Here is a 22,236-nt window from a genome sequence, read left to right as displayed (position 1 = left end):
TAGGCCAGTAACTACACATACAATCACCAGACTGCTTATCGTCTACATGGTTGCAAGTTATGATTTGCAAAGCAATTGCGCTCTGTCCCAACATAAATTACCATTATTATCAGTCAAAGGTGTATCAGTCTGGTAGCAACTATTTAAGAGGAGAGGGGTTGCCGGTCCACGAGGAGACATGAGGCTACAGGCAGCCACTATGGGACTTGGCCTCCTCTAACTGTGGGCCCCTGTTGCTGGTTTTAAGATCAGTGCTGTGAGCTTAGCATCTTCCAGCCTGTGGGCCAACTACCAGGTGCAACCAGCCTTCTACCATAGAAGGCATTCGTTTGAGGCCATGCCCACCTGTTGCGTCAGTTCCTTAACACTCGCTGTCTTCAGCACACACTATGGAGGACGTTGCACCACAGAATGTTCTAGTTTGTTTTTCAGTAAAACGTATGACTAATAGTGAATTTCTTATGAGCAGCCATTGATCATCATCCCGACAACAATCCACCACCTCAACTCAAACCTCCACATGTAGAAGTCATCCATCCTGGACCTCCACATTTTGATGCCAGAAGTTTGTGTCACGTCTAAATTTCAGGGACAAGGGAACCTTGCCAGCCACCCTTCCTGGAGACGATGACTCTCGACTACCTGAGAGTTGCAGTTTCGTCGATACACAGCATCAGTATACAGTGGGTCAGTGCTCTAATTCTTCTATTTTTCCCCCCTGCGAGTATCACGTCGAGTCAGTGCACCTTTTAGCAGCTTTTCAGTTCTATTTTCATGTGTGGCATGTGGCAAGTAAACTCAGACTGTGTTCTGAGGATGTGTAAATATGAACGTTATTTTTACCTATCATCAATGAGTGTGGCTCATTGTCTGGAATTGTATAAGGTGATAACCATGCATAGTTTCTTAGGAGGTGATAAGTTTTATAGAGAAGTCAGAGTAGTTTTCGCCGTTTTGAATTTGCAATGTATTTTATTTTGAATAATAAATTTGGTTCACTGCGTTTAAGCACGTAAAGTAGTAGTCATGAGTAGCCGCTCAATTGGAGAAGTTAAGTTACAGTATGTGTTGGGATAGAATTAGATTAAGTGTCCTTGCCGTCGTACTCTTTTGTTCTCCTCGTTTGTTGTCTGGATAATTAGTAGGAATACCCTGGCTGAGAGGTAGCGAATTTCTGTAGCCTGGACCAGATTTGGAGCGAAGTGCTTGTGCCGATGATATATGCGTCTTTCAGGGTGCAACTGCCGACAGTAATTTTATGGTAGATACTTAGGAGGCGACTTAGAAAGCTATCACTAAGGCTGATTGTATTGCAGATGTTTTGGGTACTGAAATGGTACACACGCATTTAGTATTTTCGAAGGTCGCAGTTTCGGCACCATCTGTGACGCCACTGCCTCCTCAGAAGGTGGGAGGAGAAGAAAGAGCAAATGTGTTTGTAAGGTTTATGATCGGGCATACAATGCTTGTGCCAGTGGGTCAGGAGATTGACAAAAGTGAAAACACTTGCAGTGTAATGTGTGATGCAGGCGAAGGCTGCTGTGCAGTCCCAGGGCTAGACTTTCTCATCAAGCATCATGCCGAAACTGACTTTCGATGACTCGGGGTGGATCCCGGGGGAATAATGTTCAAGCTCGGGGAAGCTGTCACCAGTGAAATACTGTCGCAGGGTTCGTTTATCATGATAGGCCAAATGTGGGCAAAACCATAAAAGCTTAATTTGCATGATATAGGGGCACAAGGCACTGGGAAGTTGCTTTAGGTGACCGAAGGTGTTGCTAACTTATACGATTCTGGACTTCGCCACCAGGTAGGGAGTCGTCGTTGAGTACGCAGCTTTCAGTGATTGAGAGCACTTCTGTCTATACTGATGTTGAGACGTTATCTAAATTCCGTCCTTGTGAATGGGAGTTCGCGTTTCTTGTCTGTAGAACACAGAGAGGAGAAGATAGTAATAGATTATACTAGTCAGAGGACCGCCTTCTGCCGTCCTAGTGTTTAATGAGTTTTTTATTTTGTGGCTGAGTTCTTCCATCGTCGCAGACGTGTACGAGAACTATCACTCCGACGCACGCGACGCAGTACATTCGGTGATACTGCTAATAGCTTCGGATTATTAGGGATATAAAGTGAACAGCTGTGATCACGTAAGTTTCATTACCCCTGACGATGCACACCTCTGTAGATCATCTTCGAAAGTACTGTCCTCTAGTGTTTGGGACGTCGATGATGTCAGTTATCTCGTGTTATTTATATTATATCGCGTAGCCACAAAAGGGACAGATTTGGGCAGTTGCTCAATAATATTAGTTAGGAAATTCATTTGTATCTCTTTATGTCCATTGCACATCGTTATATATCATTTGAAACATAGAAAGTGGTTTTAATCTACAATAAATGTATAAGCAGAAACAACATTTATAATTTGGTAGTTGCTAGTGCCCTTAATCATTCATTTATTTTTATGTTGTAATTTATGTGTTACGGGCAAGGAGGAGGTAATAATATCACCGTTAAGACATCCTGAGACCTGCTTCAGGGGGTAGTCAGACGGAGCCAAATCTTTATTTTCGCGTTCAGTATTTTCCACTGCGCACATTCATTTTTACATCCGCCTCGAGCAGCATCTTGGAAACCATACAAATACCTTCAAGAAATACTTCCTAACACTTAAATTTATGTTCGATGTTAGTAAAACCCTCTTTTCTTTAATACTTTTCTGGCTATAGTCAGTCTTCATTTTATATCCTTTCTACTTCGACGATCATCAGTTATTTTGCTAACCAGTAGTCCTTTTAGTGTCTCATTTCGTAATCAGATTCCCTTAACACTTCCTGATTTAACCCTCGCAATACCAAGGGAGAGGGAAGGGGTACTTTATGCCTACCTTTTCAGAACACTGTAATCTAGTCATTTACATTATATTTTAAAATTCTGAAAACAATATATTTGTGATTTTTAATAATTTCTTCTACTAGATTCCGCAATTGTTTTAAAATTTTCAGTAAAACTTAGCGCAACAACTTAAGTCATGTCAGTGGATGTGAGTTTTCAGAACATGTGTCATATTTATATTTTCAGGTTTAGCACCATTCTTACACATAAATATATCTTTAAAAAGTATATTGTGCGTAAAATTCAACGGAAATGAACGAAATCCGTAAATCTTTGTGTTAGTCATATTTTTCGCCCCCCTTTTGTAGTACACGTTATGGAAAATCCATTGGTACTGCTAGGTTTAATTCGAATACGTTCCTTTTAGTTGCATAGACGGTTATCTTATAATCCCTCTCCAGGGCACTATTTATCCCATTCAACTGTTATTCCAAGTTCTATGCTGTCTCTGACAGAATTGCAGTCACCGGTAAACTTCAAAATGTTTATTGCTTCTCCCTGATATTTAATTCTGTTTACAAATTTACCCTTGTATGCTTTACTGCTTGTTCGGTGTAACTGTTGGATAAAATGAAATGTAGGCTTACCCGAATGTCTCACTCCCATCTTCAAATTGCACAACTAGAAATCCAGTGGATCGTGTAGCAGAAATGATGTGCTTCAACAAGATTTGTTTTTTGATGTATTCGGGCTGTGAAATACATGTCGAGCCTCATTACACCTCTCTTCTTTTTACCTGAGGGCAGCAAAATTCATATTTTAGTGCATATATGGCATAAATTCAAACTTTCATTTAGGACAACATGGATTCCCAAGGATTCACGTGTCACCAGTTGTGGAGGAACATGTAGGAATGAGCGTCTCTCCTATTTACGGACATAAAATGTTACTTTTAAAACTTCCAGTACATTGAGATAACTATTTCGTAGATCGAAAGGTAAGCCAGCTCCGTTCGAACCCACTAGCGAGAACAAAGAGAAAAGACGGTTGGAGATGCAGTAAAGGGAAATGTCGTTAGAGTGTATTGTGGGATTGGAGAAGTGTGAGGAAGGAAAACCGTTGTCTCGTATTGATGACTATACGCCTCTTATATTCAGATATCATTTTTAAATGACGAATGGTGACCAGAGGAAAGTTGCTACCTCACAGTATCACTGGAGAAACAGCTTTTCATCTAATTATAATTTGGGGCGTTGATGTAAAAGACCAATTTCTGAAGCTTCTCTGTCCTAGGGCGCCTGACTCAAATGCTTTAACCAAGTCATTGTCCTTCTCAACAGAAGGTGCAGTACAGGTAATTTCTCCAGTTCTAATTCCTTGGACGCCGCTTTGAAGCGTTACAAAAACCCATATGTTTTAAAAGCTGTAAAATAAACGATTGCGTATAAGAATTATAGTAATAGAATAGCATACATATCGCGAAAAGTTCTTTCATCAGCGTGATATCAGTTCCTTCATTTCGGGCTATTTCTCTCTTCTCAGAGAGCTTTTGGCACAAAGACATTCTAACGTTGTCAGCTGCTTATTCCAACGACTATCGTTAGAATGGCTCAGTTATCTATCAAGAGCATTAGGAAGTCCACTTTTTTTTTACGTAAGGAAAGCGTTCTTTCGCCTCAATCAAATGACTGTGAACTTATGGACAAAGATACCAAGTGACATAAATCGTGTAAACAATTCTCTTAGAATGTTAACGCCCGTTTTTGATTCATGTGGAAACTCGGTTGTAAAGGAAACGCGAGATCTGGGAGTCCGCAGCTCGTGGTCGTGCGGTACCGTTCTCACTTCCCACGCCCGGGTTCCCGGGTTCATTCCCGGCGGGGTCAGGGATTTTCTCTGCCTCGTGATGACTGGGTATTGTGTGATGTCCTAAGGTTAGTTAGGTTTAAGTAGTTCTAAGTTCTAGGGGACTGATGACCATAGATGTTAAGTCCCATAGTGCTCAGAGCCATTTGAACCATCTGGGAGTTCAGTCAATAAAACAGGAGACAGTTCATGTCAGACAATGGTTTCTTCTCGCGATCGCGCTGGATGTCCACACGTCCGTAGTTGCTGGGTATTCGCCTTCTGTTATATGAGCAATTACCTCAGGCATAATTATATGTAATATGCTTTTAACACTTTCTGCCAGATACCGCGACACAGTTGTTGTGTGAGAGATAATGGCCTTTGCAGTGTCGATTAACGTCTGAACTAGATCCATAAGACTTTCACCTCTTATAGTTCCGTACAACCTTACGTCTCGTGCACACATAGCATCGCAATTATCGACAGTTATCTCCTGAGCTGGTTTACGAAGTCGTTTCTCGTCCACATACGACCTTTGTTTATTAGACACGCATGGATGGCGAGAAATGTACAAAGTGACACGTGACCCTTCAGCATAAGAGTAAACATCACAACACAGCGAACAACAAAGAAAATGAACGCTTTCCCTAACGCCATCCACAATAGACTTTAACAAGGTCAAAACTGTACTTTTAAAATTCGCTCCAGGCTGTGTGGTTCTCTACTCACCACTGATTAGTTTTTCTTTTACTTCCCTTTTTCTTCACATGTGCTCCTTCTTCCGCAAACCACGTTTAGCTTCGCGCTCTTATTTTGTGTGTTACGAAAAAAATGAAGACATCCCATCACTCCACTAAACACCGCTCTACTCACCGCTCGCAGCCAGTAGCTCGCAACTGGGGTCAGTGCTACCAACAGTTCGTAGGTGCAGCACACCAGTGCTTGCGTAAGGCACTGTTGCTGTGACGTCATGGGCTCGCTCAGTGTGGAGCAGTTAGGCCGCGGCCCGTGGGCTGCGTCTCCATGAGCAACTCTGCTGAGCCTGTGGCATACTGGTGCTTTCGCAACAGCACTGCTCGGCCCTTGGGATGACGTCAGGTACTCGCTCAGCCCGATACTGCTGTAGTCGAGTGCGGCCGCAGCTCGCGGGCCGAGCCTCTTCGCACGACTCTCCTGGCGGACAGCGATAACGGCTGCCCCGCCTGAATCGGCAGCGCGAGGCAAGGCTCGCACGGCTGTAATGGCCACGGTCCTGGACGGGCGGCGCTTCGTTGATGACCTCTGCTGCAATCTGCACAACCAGAGCTCACACTCAGCCGGTTGTCACCGACCGATTGACATCATACAAGCGAACTGCGAAGTTCAAATGGTTCAAATGGCTCTGAGCACTATGGGACTTAACATCTATGGTCATCAGTCCCCTAGAACTTAGAACGACTTAAACCTAACTAACCTAAGGACAGCACACAACACCCAACCATCACGAGGCAGAGAAAATCCCTGACCCCGCCGGGAATCGAACCCGGGAACCCGGGCGTAGGAAGCGAGAACGCTACCGCACGACCACGAGATGCGGGCAACTGCGAAGTCACTCCAGCAGTGGCTGCATCAATTACCAGGGTCTGACTCGTCCCTGAACTGACTTAACCTCTTATCCTCAGAACAGTGATACCTCTCTAATTTTAAGTTAGTGTATCTTGTGCAAATATCTCACGTGCCAAGGTAAATGATTTGTAAAACTGTTTATTTAAAACATGTCAATTAGTGTATTGTTTTACTTGTATACACCAATCGTGTAATTTTGTTATACACGACTTGAATGTTTACTCATGTAACAGCCACTATCGTAGTCAAATGTATCGTAGACAAACGTAAGACACCAAGAAAATTTTTCTTTCTTTATGTTTATGAAATATGTGTGTGGTGTCACCGCCAGACACCACACTTGGTAGGTAGGTGGTAGTCTTTAAATCGGCCGCGGTCCGTTAGTACACGTCGGACCCGCGTGTCGCCACTATCAGTGATTACAGACCGAGCGCCGCCACATGGCAGGTCTCGTCTAGAGAGACTCTTTAGACTCGCCCAAGTTGTACAGCCGACTTTGCTAGCGATGGATCACTGTCTACATACGCTCTCATTTGCAGAGACGACAGTTTAGCATAGCCTTCAGCTACGTCATTTTGCTACGACCTAGGTAAGCGGCATATTCAGCTACTACAATTACTTCAATAATATATTCTGAACAGAAAATATTGTGAATCATGTACCGTCAAGAGCGACGTTCATCATTAATGGATTAAATTTAAGTATCAAACTGATTACGTCCGCTTTCTGAATTCTCATTCCTTGTCATTTTCCAGATATCATGTCAGTAAAGTTCTTCGCTCCTCACGCTAGCCTGCGTGAGCTAAAACGCGTGCATTTGGGCCTCCACACGTAACACGGTGTTGGCTCTTCTGCTAGCACAAAAATGTGTTTACCAGAGCGTCCACAAGTGTTAAAAAGTACAAGTAATAATTTCTGTGATGATAAAGAACAGACAAGCCTTCACATTTCTTCTGCGATCAGCTAGGGGATGCCTTCCTGTTTCGTATCGTCCTTTGTTCTTCCGCTTTCGCTGTGTAAGCATCTACACTACAGGACATTAAAGTTATTACACCACGAAGATGACGTGTTACAGACGCGAACTTTAACCGACAGGAAGAAGATGCTGTGATATGCAAATGAGTAGCTTTTCAGAGCATTAACACAAGGTTGGCGCCGGTGACGACACCTTCAACTTGCTCACATGAGGAAAGTTTCCAACCAATTTCTCATAGACAAACAGCAGCTGACCGGCGTTGCCTCGAGAAACGTTGCTGTGATGCCTCGTGTAAGGAGTAGAAATGCGTACCATCACGTTTCCGACTTTGATAAAGGTCGCATTGTAGCCTATCGCGACTGAGGTTTATCGTACCGTGAAATTGCTGCTCGCGTTGGTCGAGATCCAATGACTGTTAGCAGAATATGGAATCTGTGGCATCAGGAGGGTAATGCGGAACGCCGTGCTGGATCCCAACGACCTCGTATCACTAGCAGTCGAGATGAGAGGCATCTTATCCGCATGGCTGTAACGGATCGTGCAGCCACGTCTCGATCCCTGAGTCAACAGATGGGGACGTTTGCAAGACAACAACCATCTGCAGGAACAGTTCGACGACGTTTGCAGCAGCATGGACCATCGGCTCGGAGACCATGGCTGCAGTTACCCTTGACGCTTCATCACAGACAGGAGCGCCTGCGATGGTGTACTCAACGACGAACCTGGTTGCACGAATGGCAAAATGTCATTTTTTTGGAATGAATCCAGGTTCTGTTTACAGCATCATGATGGTCGCATCTGTGTTTCTCTCGAACACCAACCTGGAGTAATAGGAAATCACAAAAGGATACAACAATTACTGCTCGGTTAATTTCAATTGACATTACTGAGCTGGTAAGTGGTAGGTTATCATGACTATTTTCTTTACATTCTTTATCATCCTTCCACCTTCGCAAGCAGACAAGGTAACAGTTACAGCTCAGAAGTTCCACTCGCTCATCCACCTTCGAGAGAAGTTGTTGCTGTTGTTAGATGGGGACCACTTATACTGTGGTGACTCCATGTGTGGTTGCAGATTAACGTCATACCAGAGACATTTCTGTTTACAACTACAAAATATACAAGAACCGCTACTTCAGTTCGCTGCATCGGCGAACAGTGTGAGCTAAATAGCTTTTGTCATACGGGAATGAGCAGCACCGTTAATTTAGGGTAATATAGAAACGTATTTTGCCATGTCAACAGCCGAGGGTGCTGAATCACACAAGATCTACCTTAGTCATGAGTTCTCCCAGGAAAGAACTTGAAAAATTATGGACCAGAAACCTACCTTTCCCTCCCATCTCCTTCCCTATGTTGTTGTTGTGGTCTTCAGTCTGAAGACTACTTTGGTGCAGCTGCCCAAGATGGGCTGTTCTGTGCAAGCCTCTTCAGCGCTGCACAGCTTATGCAATGTGCATCAGTTTGAACCTGCTAACTGTATTCATGACTTCGTCTCCCTCCACAATTTTAACACCCCCCTCCCTCCACAAAACCCCCATATACACACATATCTCCATTACCAAACTGACAAGTACTTGCTGATTCAGGATATACTCTATGAAACGAAGTCGTGATATAAGTTTCTTGTATTCCCCAGTTAGACTCAGTATCCTCTTATCAGTTATTCGACCTGCAGTGCCACCACTATTTTTCGGCTCCACGAGGCGACAGGAGGCTAGATGCAGCCACCACGAGATTTGCCATCCATTAACTGTGGGCACCTGCTGCTGGTTTTAGGATCAGTGCTTTGAGCTTAGCATCTTCCAGCCTGTGGGCCAATTAGCAGGAGCAACCAGCCTTCGGCTATTGAAAGCATTCGTTTGAGGCCATGCCCACCTGTTGCGTCAGTTCCTTAAGACTCGCTGTCTTCAGCACACGCTATGGAGGACGTCACACCACAGAATGTTCTAGTCTGTTCGTCAGTAAAATGTATGACTAATAGTGAAGTTTTTATGAGCAGCCGTCGATCATCATCCCGGCAACAATACACCACCACAACTCCTCCACATGTAGAGGTCATCCATCCTTGACCTACACATTTTGATGTCAGTAGTGTCACCTCTAAATGTCAGTGACACGAGAACCTTACCAGCCTTCCTCCCTGGAGGCGACGAATCTCTCAGGGTTGCAGTTTCGTCGACACACAGCATCACAATGCAATGGGTGAGTGCCCTAACTGTTCTGATTTTCCCCCCTGCGAGTGTCACGTCGAGTCAGTGCACGTTTTTGCAGCTTTTCAGTTCTGTTTTCATGTGTGACATGTGACACGTAAATTCAGACTCTGTTCTGAGGATGTGTAAATATGAACGTTATTTTTGCCTATCATGAATGAGTGTGGCTCATTGTCTGGAAGTGTATAAGGTGTTAACCATGCGTAACTTATTAGGAGGGGAAGATGCGTTTTGTCGAGAAGTCGGAGTTTTATGGTAATTTTCGCCGTTTTGAATGGGCAATGTATTTCATTTTGAGCAATAAATGTGGCTCACTGCGTTTAAGCGCGTAAAGTATTAGTCATGAGCAGTCGCTCAAGCGGAGAATTTAAGTTACAGTAAGTGTTAGGATAGAACTAGCTTAAGTATCCTTGTCGCCGTACTGCTTTGTTCTCCTCGTTTTTAGTTTACATAATTAGTGGGGGATACCCTGTCGGAGGGGTTGCGAATTTCTGTAACCTGGACCAGATGCTCAGGGAAGTGCATGTGCCGATGATTTTTGTGTCTTGCAGAGTGCAACTTCCGACAGTCATTTTGTTCTAGTTACTCTGAAGGTGAAACAGAAAGCTATCAATAAGACTGACTGAATTGCAAATGTGTTGGGTACTGAAATGCTACAGACGTATTTAGTATTTCCTGAGGACGCAGATTCAGTACCATCTGTGACGTCACTGCCTCCTCGGAAGGTGGGAGGAGAAGAAAGAGGAAATGTGTATGTAAGGTTTATGATCGGACCGACAAGGCTTATGCCAGTAGATCAGGATATTGACAAAAGCGACAACACTTGTAGTATAATGTGTGATGCAGGCGAAGGCTGCTGTGCAATCTCAGGGCTAGACTTTCTCATCAAGCATCATACCAAAACTGACTTCCGATGATGCGCGATGGAACTCAGGTGGATAATGTTCAAGCTGGGGGAAGCTGTCACCAATGAAATACTGTCGCAGGGTTCGTTTATCATCATAGGACAAATACGGGCAAAATCACTAAGCCTTAATTTGCATGATATAGTGCCACAAAACACTGGGAATTTGCTTTAGGTGACCGAAGGTGTTGCTAACCTATGTGATTCTGGACTTCACCTCCGGGTGGAGAATCGTCGTTGAGTACGCAGCGTTCAGTGATTGAGAGCACTTCTCCTGTCTATACTCACGCTGAGACGTTATCTGAATTCCGTCCTTGTGCCTGGGAGTTATCGTTTCTTGGTTGTAGAATACAGAGTGGAGAAGATAGTATTAAATTATACTAGTCAGAGGACCGCCTTCTGCCATCCTAGTGTTTAATGAGTTTTTCATTTTGTGGCTGGTGGTCTTCCATCGTCGCAGCCGTTTTCGAGTACCATCACTCCGACAAATGGGACGCAGTACATTCGGTGATATTGGTAATTCCTTCGGCTTATTAGGGCTATAAAGCTGAACAGCTGTGATCACGTAAGTTTCATTTCCACTGAGGTAGCACACCACTGTAGATCATCTTTGAAAGTAGCGGCCTCTAGTGTTTCGCACATAGATCACATCAGTCATCTCGCATTACTTATTTCAGACGCGTAGCCATAAAAAGGGTCAGATTTGGGCAGTTGATCAATAATATTAGCCAGGAAATTCTTTTGTATCTCTTTATGTCCATTGCGCATCGACATATAACAAATGTAATATGTAAAGGGGTTTTAATTTACAATAAATGTATAAGCAGAAACAACATTTATCTTTTAGTAGTTGCTAGTTCCCTTAATCATTCATTTATTTTTATGTTGTAATTTTTATGTTAAGGGCAAGGTGGAGGAAATAATATAACCATTAACAGATCCTAAGAACTGCTTCAGGCGGTAATTAGACAGAGCCAAATATTTATATTTGCGTTCAGCATTTTCCATTGCACACATTTGTCTTTACACCCGCCTGTGGCAGCATCTTGGAAACCATACAAATACCTGCCAGTATTACTTCCTAACACTTACATTTATATTCGATGTTACCAAACCACTCTTTTTCAAAAATGGTTCAAATGGCTCTGAGCACTATGGGACTCAACTGCTGTGGTCATAAGTCCCCCAGAACTTAGAACTACTTAAACCTAACTAACCTAAGGACAGCACACGACACCCAGCCATCACGAGGCAGAGAAAATCCCTGACCCCACCGGGAATCGAACCCGGGAACCCGGGCGTGGGAAACGAGAACTCTACCGCACGACCACGAGATGCGGGCTCTTTTTCATTAATACTTTTCTTGCTATAGTCAGTCTTCATTTTATATCCTCTCTACTTCCGCCATTATCAGTTATATTGCTGCCATATAGTCATTTTAGTGTCTTATTTCTAATCAGATTCCCTTAAAACTACCTAATTAAACCCTCGCAATACCAAAGGAGAGGGAAGGGGTGCCTTATGCCTACCTTTTCAGAATACTGTTATCTAATCATATTGAAAAAACATATCTGTTATCTTTAATGTTTCTTCTACCGGATAACGTAATTGTTTTAAATTTTTCAGTAAAACTTAACGCAAAAATTTAGGTCTCGTCAATAGATGTGAACTTTCAGAATAGTTGTCATATTCATATTTCCAGATTTAGGACACTTCTTACACACAAATATATTTTTAAAAACTATGTTGTGTGTAAAAGACAATGAAAATTAACGAAATCCGTATTTCTCAGTGTTGGCCATATATTGCGCCCACCTTTTGTGGTACACGTTATGGAAAATCCGTTGGTTGTGCTAGGTTTCATTCGAATACGTTACATTACCTTTCATTTAATTCCATTGAGGGTTACCTTATAATCCCTTTCCAGGGCACTATCTGTTCCATTCAACTGTTATTCCAAGTGCTTTGCTGTCCCTGACACAATTGCAGTGTCACCGGTAAACTTAAAAATGTTTATTGCTTCTCCGTGATATTTAATTCTGTTTACAAATTTATCATTGTATGCTTTACTGCTTGTTCGGTGTACATGATGATCGACATCGAGTGTAATCTACCCGAATGTCTCACTCCCATCTTCAAATTGCACAACTAGTTCTAATTCCTTGGACGCAGCTTTGAAGAGCTACAAAAACCATTATGTTTTAAAAGCAATAAAATAAACGACTGCGTATAAGAATTACAGTAATAGAATAACATACGTACCGTAAAAATTTCTTTCATCAGCGTGATATCAGTTCCTTCATTTCGGGCTATTTCTCCCTCCTCAGAGAGCTTTTCGCTCAAAGACATTCTAACATTGTGAGCTGCTTATTCCAGCGAGTATCGTTAGACTGGCTCAGTGATCTATCAAGAGCATTAAGAAGACCACTTTTCTTTACGAAAGTGACGCGTTCTTTCACCGCAGTCAAAAGTCCATGAACAACTGACGCATATACACTCCGCATCAAAATTATTTCATAGAGCTGTATGTAGCATATGACAGGAACAAATCAACCGTGAATAATCGCGCAGTTCAACGACAATGTTGGTACCTTGATCCGTTGGCTGCTGCCTGTCTTTCAAAGTAGAGTCGTAGATACCAAGACATAAATAGGCTGAACAATTCTCTTAGAATGTTACCTCCCGTTTTTGGTTTATCTAGAAACTGAGTTGTAAACAAAATGAGAGATCTGAGAGTCCAGTCAATGAAACAGGAGACAGTACATGCCAGATAATTGTTTCCCTCTCGTTCTGGATGTCCACATGTCTGTAGTTGCTGAGTATTCACCTTTTGTTGTATGAGCAATTACCTCAGGCATAATTATATGTTATAGGCATTTAACACTTTCTGCCACGTACCACGACACAGTTGTGAGGTGAGACATAACGGCCTATGCAGTGTCAATTAACGTCTGAACAAGATCCGTAAGACCTTCACCTCTTATAGTTCGGTACGACCTTACGTCACGTGCACGCATAGAAACGCATTTATCGACAGTTATCTACTGAGCGGATTTAGGAACTCGTTTTCTCGTCCATCTAAGACCCTTGTATATTAGAGACGCATGGATGGCGAGAAATGTGCGAAGTGCCACTTGATCCTTAAGCATGAGAGGAAAATACACCACACAGTGCACAGCAAACAAAATAAATGCATTTCCTAACACCATCCACGATAGGATTTAACATGGACCAAACTGAACCTTTAAAATTCTCTTTAGGCTGTGTGGTTCTCTACTTCCCTCTCCTTGACGTGTGCTCCTACTTCTGCGAACCATGTTTAGTTTCCGCGTTCATTTTGTGCGTTACGAGAAAAATGAAGAAATCCCACCACTCCACTAAACTCTGGCGGTGTAAGGCGCTGCAGTCATGGACTGTGTGGATGGTCCTGGCAGAGGTTCAAGTCCTCCCTCGGGTATGGGTGTGTGTGTTTGTCCTTAGGATAATTTAGGTTCAGTAGTGTGTAAGCTTAGAGACTAATGACCTTGGCAGTTAAGTCCCATAAGGGTTCACAAAAGCCCTCAACTACAGTCAGTGCTACCAACAGCCCGTAGGCCGCAGCATACCAGCGCTTGCGCAAGACACTTGTACAGTGGCGTCACGGGCTCGCCCAGTGCGGAACAGTGAGGTCGTGGCCCGTGGGCTGGGTCTACATGCGCGACTCTGCTGTGCCAGTGGCATACAAGTTGTTTCGCAACAGTACCGCTCGTCCCTTGAGGTGACGTCAGGGACTCTCTCGGCCCGAGACTGCTGTAGTCCAATGCGGTAGCACGACTCTGCACTGTGCGGCTCGTCCGACCACGATGCGGCTGCCCGAGCTGAACCGGCAGCGCGAGGCAAGGCTCGCACGGCTTTCATGGCTACAGTCCTAGACGGGCCGCACCTGGATGCCCACCTCTGCATAACCAGAGCTCGCACTCAGCCGGTCGTCACCGACCGATCGACATCATGCAAGCCAACTGCGACATCACTCCAGCAGTGGCTGCAACAGTTCCCACGGGCAGATACGTCACTGAACTGACGCAAACTCTTATCATCAGAACACTGACACCTCTCAAATTTTAAGTTAGTGTATCTTCTACAAACATCTCCCATGCCAATGTAAATGATTTGTCAAACTGTTTACTTAAACCATGTCAAATAGTGCATTGCTTTTCTTGTATACAACAATCTTGTAATTTTGTTGCACACAACCTGAATAATTACTCATGAAACAGCCAGTATCAGAGTCAAATGTATCGTAGGCAAACTTAAGAAACCAAGAAAATTTTTCTTTTTTATATTTATGAAATATGTGTGTACCAGAGAGTCCACAAATGTTAATAACTACATGTAATACTCTGTATGATGATAAATAACACAGAAGCATTCACATTTTTTCTGCGATCAGCTAGGAGATGCCTTCCTGTTTCGTATCGTCCTTTGTTCTTCAGCTTTCGCTTTGTAAGCATGTATCTTGTTAGCTCTTAAGAATCATGAATATATTTACGTATATTTAAAGTAATACCTTTCAGCTTTGTGTAAAGCTAGCGTGAAAGAAATGCAAAATTGCTGATATGGAGCCTGTCCTCCATTGGTGTGAACCAAATACTGATTAGCAGTTTATCAGATCTTTTATGGTGCACAAACGAACGTGCAGTCTTTGAGAAATGAAGTCCGTTACTCAATTAACTATACAGCATAATGCGATTAACCAATCGAGTTATTCACTTGCCTTATGAAAATTACATTGGAACAACATCTGTAACTTGGCTTTTCTCGCGAACACCAACCTGGAGTAATCGGAAATCACAATACTAATCAACAAGAACTGTTCCGTTAATTTTAATTGATATTACTGAGCTGGTAAGTGGTTGGTAAACACGACTATTTTCTTTGCATTCTCTATTTTCAAATGGTTCAAATGGCTCTGAGCACAATGGGACTTACCTTCTGAGGTCATCAGTCCCATAAAACTTAGAACTACTTAAACCTAACTAACCTAACGACATCACACACATTCATGCCCGAGGCAGGATTCAAACCTGTGACCATAGTGGTCACGCGGTTCCAGACTGTAGCGACTAGAACCGCTCGGCCACCCCGTATGGCTTCTCTAGAGAAATATAGAAACATCTTTTGCCATGTCAACAGCTGAGGGTGCTGAATCACACGAGATCTACTTTACTTATGATTTCTCCCAAGAAAGAATTTGCAAAATTGTGAACCTGAATCCTACCTTTCCATTCTGCCCTCTTCCCCAATATTGTTGTTGTGGTCTTCAGTGTGAAGACTGGATTGATGCAGCTGCCCAAGATAGTCCTGTGCAAGCCTCTTCAGCGCTGCACAGCTAATACAAGTACATCAGTTTGAACCTACTAATTGTATTCAAGACTTCGTCTCTCTCTACAGTTTTTACACCTCCCCCTCCACAACACCCACGTATACACACTTCTCTCCATTACCAAATTGACAATTCCTTGATTCCTCAGGATACGCCCTATGAAACGAAGTTGCGCTATAAGTTTATTGTTTTCCCCAGTGCGTCTCAGTATCTTGTAATCAGTTATTCGATATGCAGCTCCACCAGCTCAGAGCCGACCAAACACCATTACATCAGATGCAGCAGTGCCACTGGCAGATTCCCACATTGTGCTCCAGGGGCTCGCACCGCCATAACGACGACACAGCAGAAAGGCGGTGTTGGGCCAGTTACTTCACATACAATCAATACACTTCTTATGGTCTACATGGTTACAAGCTGCGATTTGCAAGGCATGAACGCTCTGTTCCAACTTAAATTACCATTATTTCCAGTCAAATTTGTCTTAGTCTGGTAGCTAATATTTACGAGGAGAGGTGTATGCCGCTCCTCGAGGCGACGTGATGCTACAAGCATCCACCACGAGATTTGGCCTCCAATAACTGTGGACCCCAGCTGCTGGTTTTAAGATCAGTGCTGTGGGCTGAGTATCTTCCAGCCTGTAGGCCAACTACAAGGAGCAACCAGCCTTCGACCACAGAAGTCAGCCGTTTCAGACCATGGCCACCTGTTGCGTCAGTTCCTTAACACTCGCTATGTTCAGCACACGCTATGGAGGATGTTGCACCACAGAACGTTCTAGTTTGTCCTTCAGTAAAATGTATGAATAATAGTGAAGTTTTTATGAGCAGCCATGGATCATCATCCCGACAACAATCCACCACCTCAACTCCGACCTCCACATGTAGAGGGCGTCCATCTTGTCTGACAGCTTCGTGGAGTACGTGGAAAATATATTTGACCTGTTGTTTCAGTTATAAGCTAGAGAGCCTCAAGTAGTTGCAAGTGTAGACAGGGCACAACAAACTTTCAGCAGCAAATTGAATAGTAAGAATGTAGGGAAATCAGTGAAGAGAAAGAAAGTGTTATTTATAGGTAGTTCCCAATGAAGAGGTGTTGGCCAACTTTTGCAGGATGAACTAGGATCACATTACCAGGTCACCATTTTTTTTTAAACCTAGTGCTGGTCTGGAGCAGGTGACAGAGGATTTACGATCACTTTGCAAAGATTTCACTAAGCAAGACACTGTGGTTATAGTGGGAGGGCCAGGCAATAGTATTGACAGAGATCCTGGGTACAGTATAGAGTGTGACCTTTCAAAGATTGCATCAGCATCGAAACATACTATTGTTGAGCTTGTATCTGTTCTTGGGCGCCATGTCCGACCTCATTTGAACTCTTCAGTCAAGAGAGTTAATTTGGAGTTGGAACAGCTGCTTATGTCGTGTGCAGGGTCACACATTGGTGTGGTTCCTGTTGATTCTCTGAATAGGTAGGATTATACTAGGCATGGCCTTCACCTCAACAGGATAGGGAAGGGTAAACTGGCTGGGAAAATAGCAGGAAAGTTAAAGGGGGAGGCACTGTCATGACTGATAAAATACCAGTGGTTATAGGGTTCAGAAAAGACCGTTTTTTAGGGTAGGGAGGGCAGAAAGGAACGAAATTTTAAGAGAGGTTAGGACTGAGACAAACCTTCAGTTTGAGAAAGGAACCAAAAAACATAATTCTAGCTCATTACATCAGCATAGACAGCTATTCGTTAAAAATTTTCAACAATCAACAGATATTTCAACATTACCCAACTTTAAATCAGTCAATGTGAAATGTCAGCTATCTTTATTGCATCAAAATATTCGAGGACTGAGAAGTAAAATTAATGAATTAATTATCTGCACAGATGAATTAGAGTCCTCAAAGCCAGCTGACATAATCTGCCTCTCTGAACATCATGTGACCACTGGTATAGAACTTTTTAAGTCTTACAGAGTTTAGGTTAGCATCTCATTTTTGTAGAGCATGAATGGAGAAAGGAGGGGTTGCCACATGCATCAGGAACTGTCATAAATTTAATAACATAGACATTCATAAATTTTGCTTAGAACAGCATATGCAAGCATGTGCAACAGAAGCAGAATTTTACAAAAAATCCTTCATAATATTAAGTGTATATCGAGCACCTGCAGGTAACTTTAATCTGTTCTTAAAGACCTTGAAGTTGTACTGGCCCATTTAACAACCAAAAAAAAAGATATAGTGGTTGCTGGTGATTCCAATGTAGATTTCCTTAAAGATTCTCCCAATAAGAAATTATTTGAGTTAGTAACACTATCATTGAACTTAATTCCCACTGTAAAGTTCCCCACTAGGGTAGCCAATTGCTCACAAACAGCTGTTGATAGTACCTTTATATAAAAGTCCAATGAACAAAATTATATTACAAAACAAATAGTCAATGGCCTCTCAGACCATGACATGCAGTTCCTTCTGTTAAATGTTAATACTGAAGAGGATACAAAATCTGTTAAAGCTGAGTTCAAGAGGGTAATCAATAAGCCAAAAATTGATTAGTTTAGGACACTCCTCAGTGACATTCACTGGACTGGAGTTTACACTGCTCATAGCATGAATGAAAAATATAACACGTTTGCTAATAAGGTGCTCACCTTATTTGAACACTGTTTTCCCCCAAAACTAACCAAGGTTAGAGCAAAGTCTACAAAGAAGCCATGGGTTACTCAAGGAATAAGGGTATCTTGTAAAACAAAAAGAAAACTGTATCTGTCAATCTTAAACAGTTCTGATGTTGATGCTATAGCACATTACAAGAAATATTGCAAAATATTAATGTCTATAATATGAACATCAAGGCAAATATATTACAAGGAAAAGATAGTCATATCAGATAACAAAACAAAGACAATATGGGATATAGTGAAGGAGAAGACCGGTAGAACCAGACATGAAGATGGACAAATAGCATTAAGAGTAAATGATACATTGGTGACAGATGTGTATAGCGTTGCAGAACTTTTCAACAAACATTTTATAACTGTTACTAAAAAGATGGGGTTGTCTGGTTCTGTAGATGCTGCTATGGAATACCTCAGACCAGACATTTCAAGTAACTTCCATAATATGGATTTGACCCTCACTACCCCACCTGAAATAATGTCCATTATAAAATATTTAAAATCAAAGACATCTAGTGGGTATGGTGAAACATCAAAATAGTTAATTAAAGTATGTGATTTTGAGTTAAGTAACATATTAAGCTATCTGTGTAACCAGTCGTTTATCAGTGGAATATTTCCTGAATCGTTAAAATACGCTGAAGTTAAGCCACTGTTTAAGAAAGGAGATACAGAAATAGCATCAAATTTCCGTCCAATTTCACTTTTGCCAGCATTCTCAAAAATTTTAGAAAAGTAATGTACAATCGGCTTTACAACCACCTTATCTCAAATACCATTCTGTCAAAGTCGCAGTTCGGATTTCTAAAGTATTCTGATATTGAGAAGGCTATCTACACTTGCAGTGAAAATGTGTTTAATACAGTAGACAAAAAATTTCAGGCAACACGTATGTTTTGTAATCTGTCAAAGGCATTTGACTGCTTAAATCACAATATCCATTTAAGTAAATTAGAATATTATGGTGTAACGGGAAATGCTGCAAAATGGTTCAAATCTTATATCTCTGGCAGGAAACAAAGGGTTTTATTAGGAAAGAGACATGAATTAAGCTATATGGCATCACCCAACTGGGAACTAATTACATGTAGGGTCCCACAAGATTCCATTTGAGGGTCCTTACTTTTCTTCTGTATATCAATGACCTTTCATCAGTAACATTATCACTACATGCAGTTCAGAACTTGTAAGGGGTGTCCCAGAAGTATATGCCTAACATACAATGTCAAGCAGATAGAAGAAGTGGACAGTGTTAAATTCTTGGGATTACAGCTTGATAATAAAATCAACTGGGAGGAGCACACCATAGAACTGCTGTAGCATCTTAACAAATCTCTATTTGCAATGCTAATTGTGTCAGAGACAGGAGATATAAACATGAAAAAACTGGCATACTATGCTTACTTTCATTCCATAATATCATATGGGATTATTTTTTGGGGTGATTCATCAGCCCAAGCTAAAGTTTTCCTTGCACAAAGACGTGCCGTAAGAGTTATATGTGGTGTGAAATCAAGAACATCCTGCAGAAGCCTGTTTAGGGAACTAGGGCTACTAACTACTGCTTCTCAATATATTTATTCCTTAATGAAATTTGTCATTAAAAATATATCACTTTTTCAAACAAACAGCTCAATTCATGGAATCAATACTAGAAGTAAGAATAATCTTCACAAGGATTTAAAGTCACTTACTCTTGTACAAAAAGGTGTGCATTATTCAGGAACACACATTATCAGTAACTTGCCAACAGCCATAAAAAGCTTAACAAAAATGGCTCTGAGCACGATGCGACTTAACTTCTGAGGTCATCAGTCGCCTACAACTTAGAACTAATTAAACCTAACTAACCTAAGGACATCACTCACATCCATGCCCGAGGCAGGATTCGAACCTGCGACCGTAGCGGTTCCTCAGTTCCAGACTGTAGCGCCCAGAACCCCACGGCCACTCCCGCCGGCTAAAAAGCTTAACAACCAATGAAATTCAGTTTAAGAGAAGCCTAAAGGATTTATTGGTGGCCAACTCCTTCTACTCCATTGATGAACTTCTCAGTAGGACCAATTGATTTCTTCTGCACCATTTCGGTGCAGTAATGTGTTCATTGTAAAAAAAGAGTGTGTGTGTGGGGGGGGGGGGGAGGGGTGTAAGTACAATCTAACTTCTGCACCATTTCAGTGCAGTAATGTGTTCATTGTAAATAAGTATTGTAGTAGTTCTATTACATGTTTATTCCCTCATAAATAAAAAAAACTTTTTTAAATTTCAAATTACGTGCATTAGTGTTTGTAAAATTATTCTTTCATATAGTGTACATTAAAAAATGACAATAATTCCACATGGGACTTGTGGAAAGTACATTAGCTTATTTGTTTCAGATGTAAATAATTGTCGTGTATTAGTGTTTTTCTCACATGTCTCACATCCTGGAGGACGTCCTCACTATGGATCAATTGGAATGAAAGTAAATCTAATCTAATCTTGAAACTCTACATTTTGTTGTAAGAAGTGTGTGTTCCTTCCAAATTTCACTGACAGAGGAATCTTACCAGCCTCCCTCCCTGGAGACGATGGCTCTCGACTACCTCAGTGTTACAGTTTCGTCAATGCACAGCATCAATATGCAGTGGATGGGTGCACTGATTGTTCTTTTTTCCCCCTGCGAGTGTCACATCAAGTCAGTACACCTTTTACCAAGTTTCAGTTCTGTTTTCATGTGTGACATATGGCGAATAAACTCAGATTGTGTTCTCAGGATGTGTAAATATGAACGTTATTTTTGCCTATCATCAATGGTTGTGGCTCATTGTCTGGAAGTGTATAAGGTGTTATCCATGTGTTGGTGAGTTTTGTAGAGAAGTTGGAGTTTTATGCTAGTTTACGCCTTTTTAATGGGCAATGTATTCCATTTTGAGCAATAAATGCGGCTCACTATTTTTTAGCACGTAAAGTAATAGTCATGAGTAGCCGTTCAAGCGGAGAACTTAAGTTACAGTAAGTGTTAGTCATACTGCTTTGTTCTCCTCATTTGTTGTTTGTATAATTAGTGAGGGATAACCTGGCGGAGAGGTTGCAAATTTCTGCAATCTGGACCAGATGCTCAGGGAAGTGCATGTGCCGATGATTTTTGTGTCTTTCAGAGTGCAACTGCCGACAGTAATTTTGTTGTAGATACTTAGGAGGTGACACAGAAGGCTATCAATAAGGCTAATTGTATTGGAGATGTTGTGGGTACTGAAATGTTACAGACGCATTTAGTATTTCCGAAGAAGGCAGATTCGGCAACATCTGTGACGGCACTGTCTCCTCAGAAGCTGGGAGGAGAAGAAAGAGGAAATGTGTTTGTAAGGTTTATGATTTTGTCGACAAGGCTTGTGCCAGTGGGTCAGGAGATTGACAAAAGTGACAAAACTTGCAGTGTAATGCGTGATGCAGGCGAAAGCTGCTGTGCAATCCCAGATCTAGATTTTCTCATCAAGCATCATGCCGAAACTGACTTTCGATGACGCGTGCTGGAACTCAGGGGGATAATGTTCAAGCTGAGGAAGCTGTCACCAACTTCGTTTATCATGATAGGACAAATGCGGGCAAAATCACTAAGGATTAATTTGCATGATATAGTGCCACGAGGCACTGGGAAGTTGTTTTAGGTCACCGAAGGTGTTGCTAACTTATACGATTTTGGACTTCGCCTACGGGTAGAGAGTCGTTGTTGAGTACGCAGCGTTCAGTGATTGAGAGCACTTCTTTGTCTATACTCACGTTGAGACATGTAAATCCCGTCCTTGTGGCTGGGAGTTCGCGTTTCTTGTCTGTGGAA

The 22,236-nt window shown here is 42.1% G+C and overlaps 1 protein-coding gene across 1 annotated transcript in view; it reads left to right on the top strand.

Moving 5' to 3' along the window:
• The window catches only part of LOC126249283 (iroquois-class homeodomain protein IRX-3-like), a 190,176-nt gene that overhangs the window by 156,511 nt on the left and 11,429 nt on the right, over positions 1 to 22,236 (top strand). The gene's annotated exons all lie outside the window — the stretch shown is intronic.

The sequence above is a fragment of the Schistocerca nitens genome, chromosome 3 (assembly GCF_023898315.1).
Source record: "Schistocerca nitens isolate TAMUIC-IGC-003100 chromosome 3, iqSchNite1.1, whole genome shotgun sequence".
Lineage (NCBI taxonomy): Eukaryota > Metazoa > Arthropoda > Insecta > Orthoptera > Acrididae > Schistocerca > Schistocerca nitens.
Note: the sequence above shows the minus strand (reverse complement) of the source record. Positions and strands in the feature narration are given on the sequence as shown.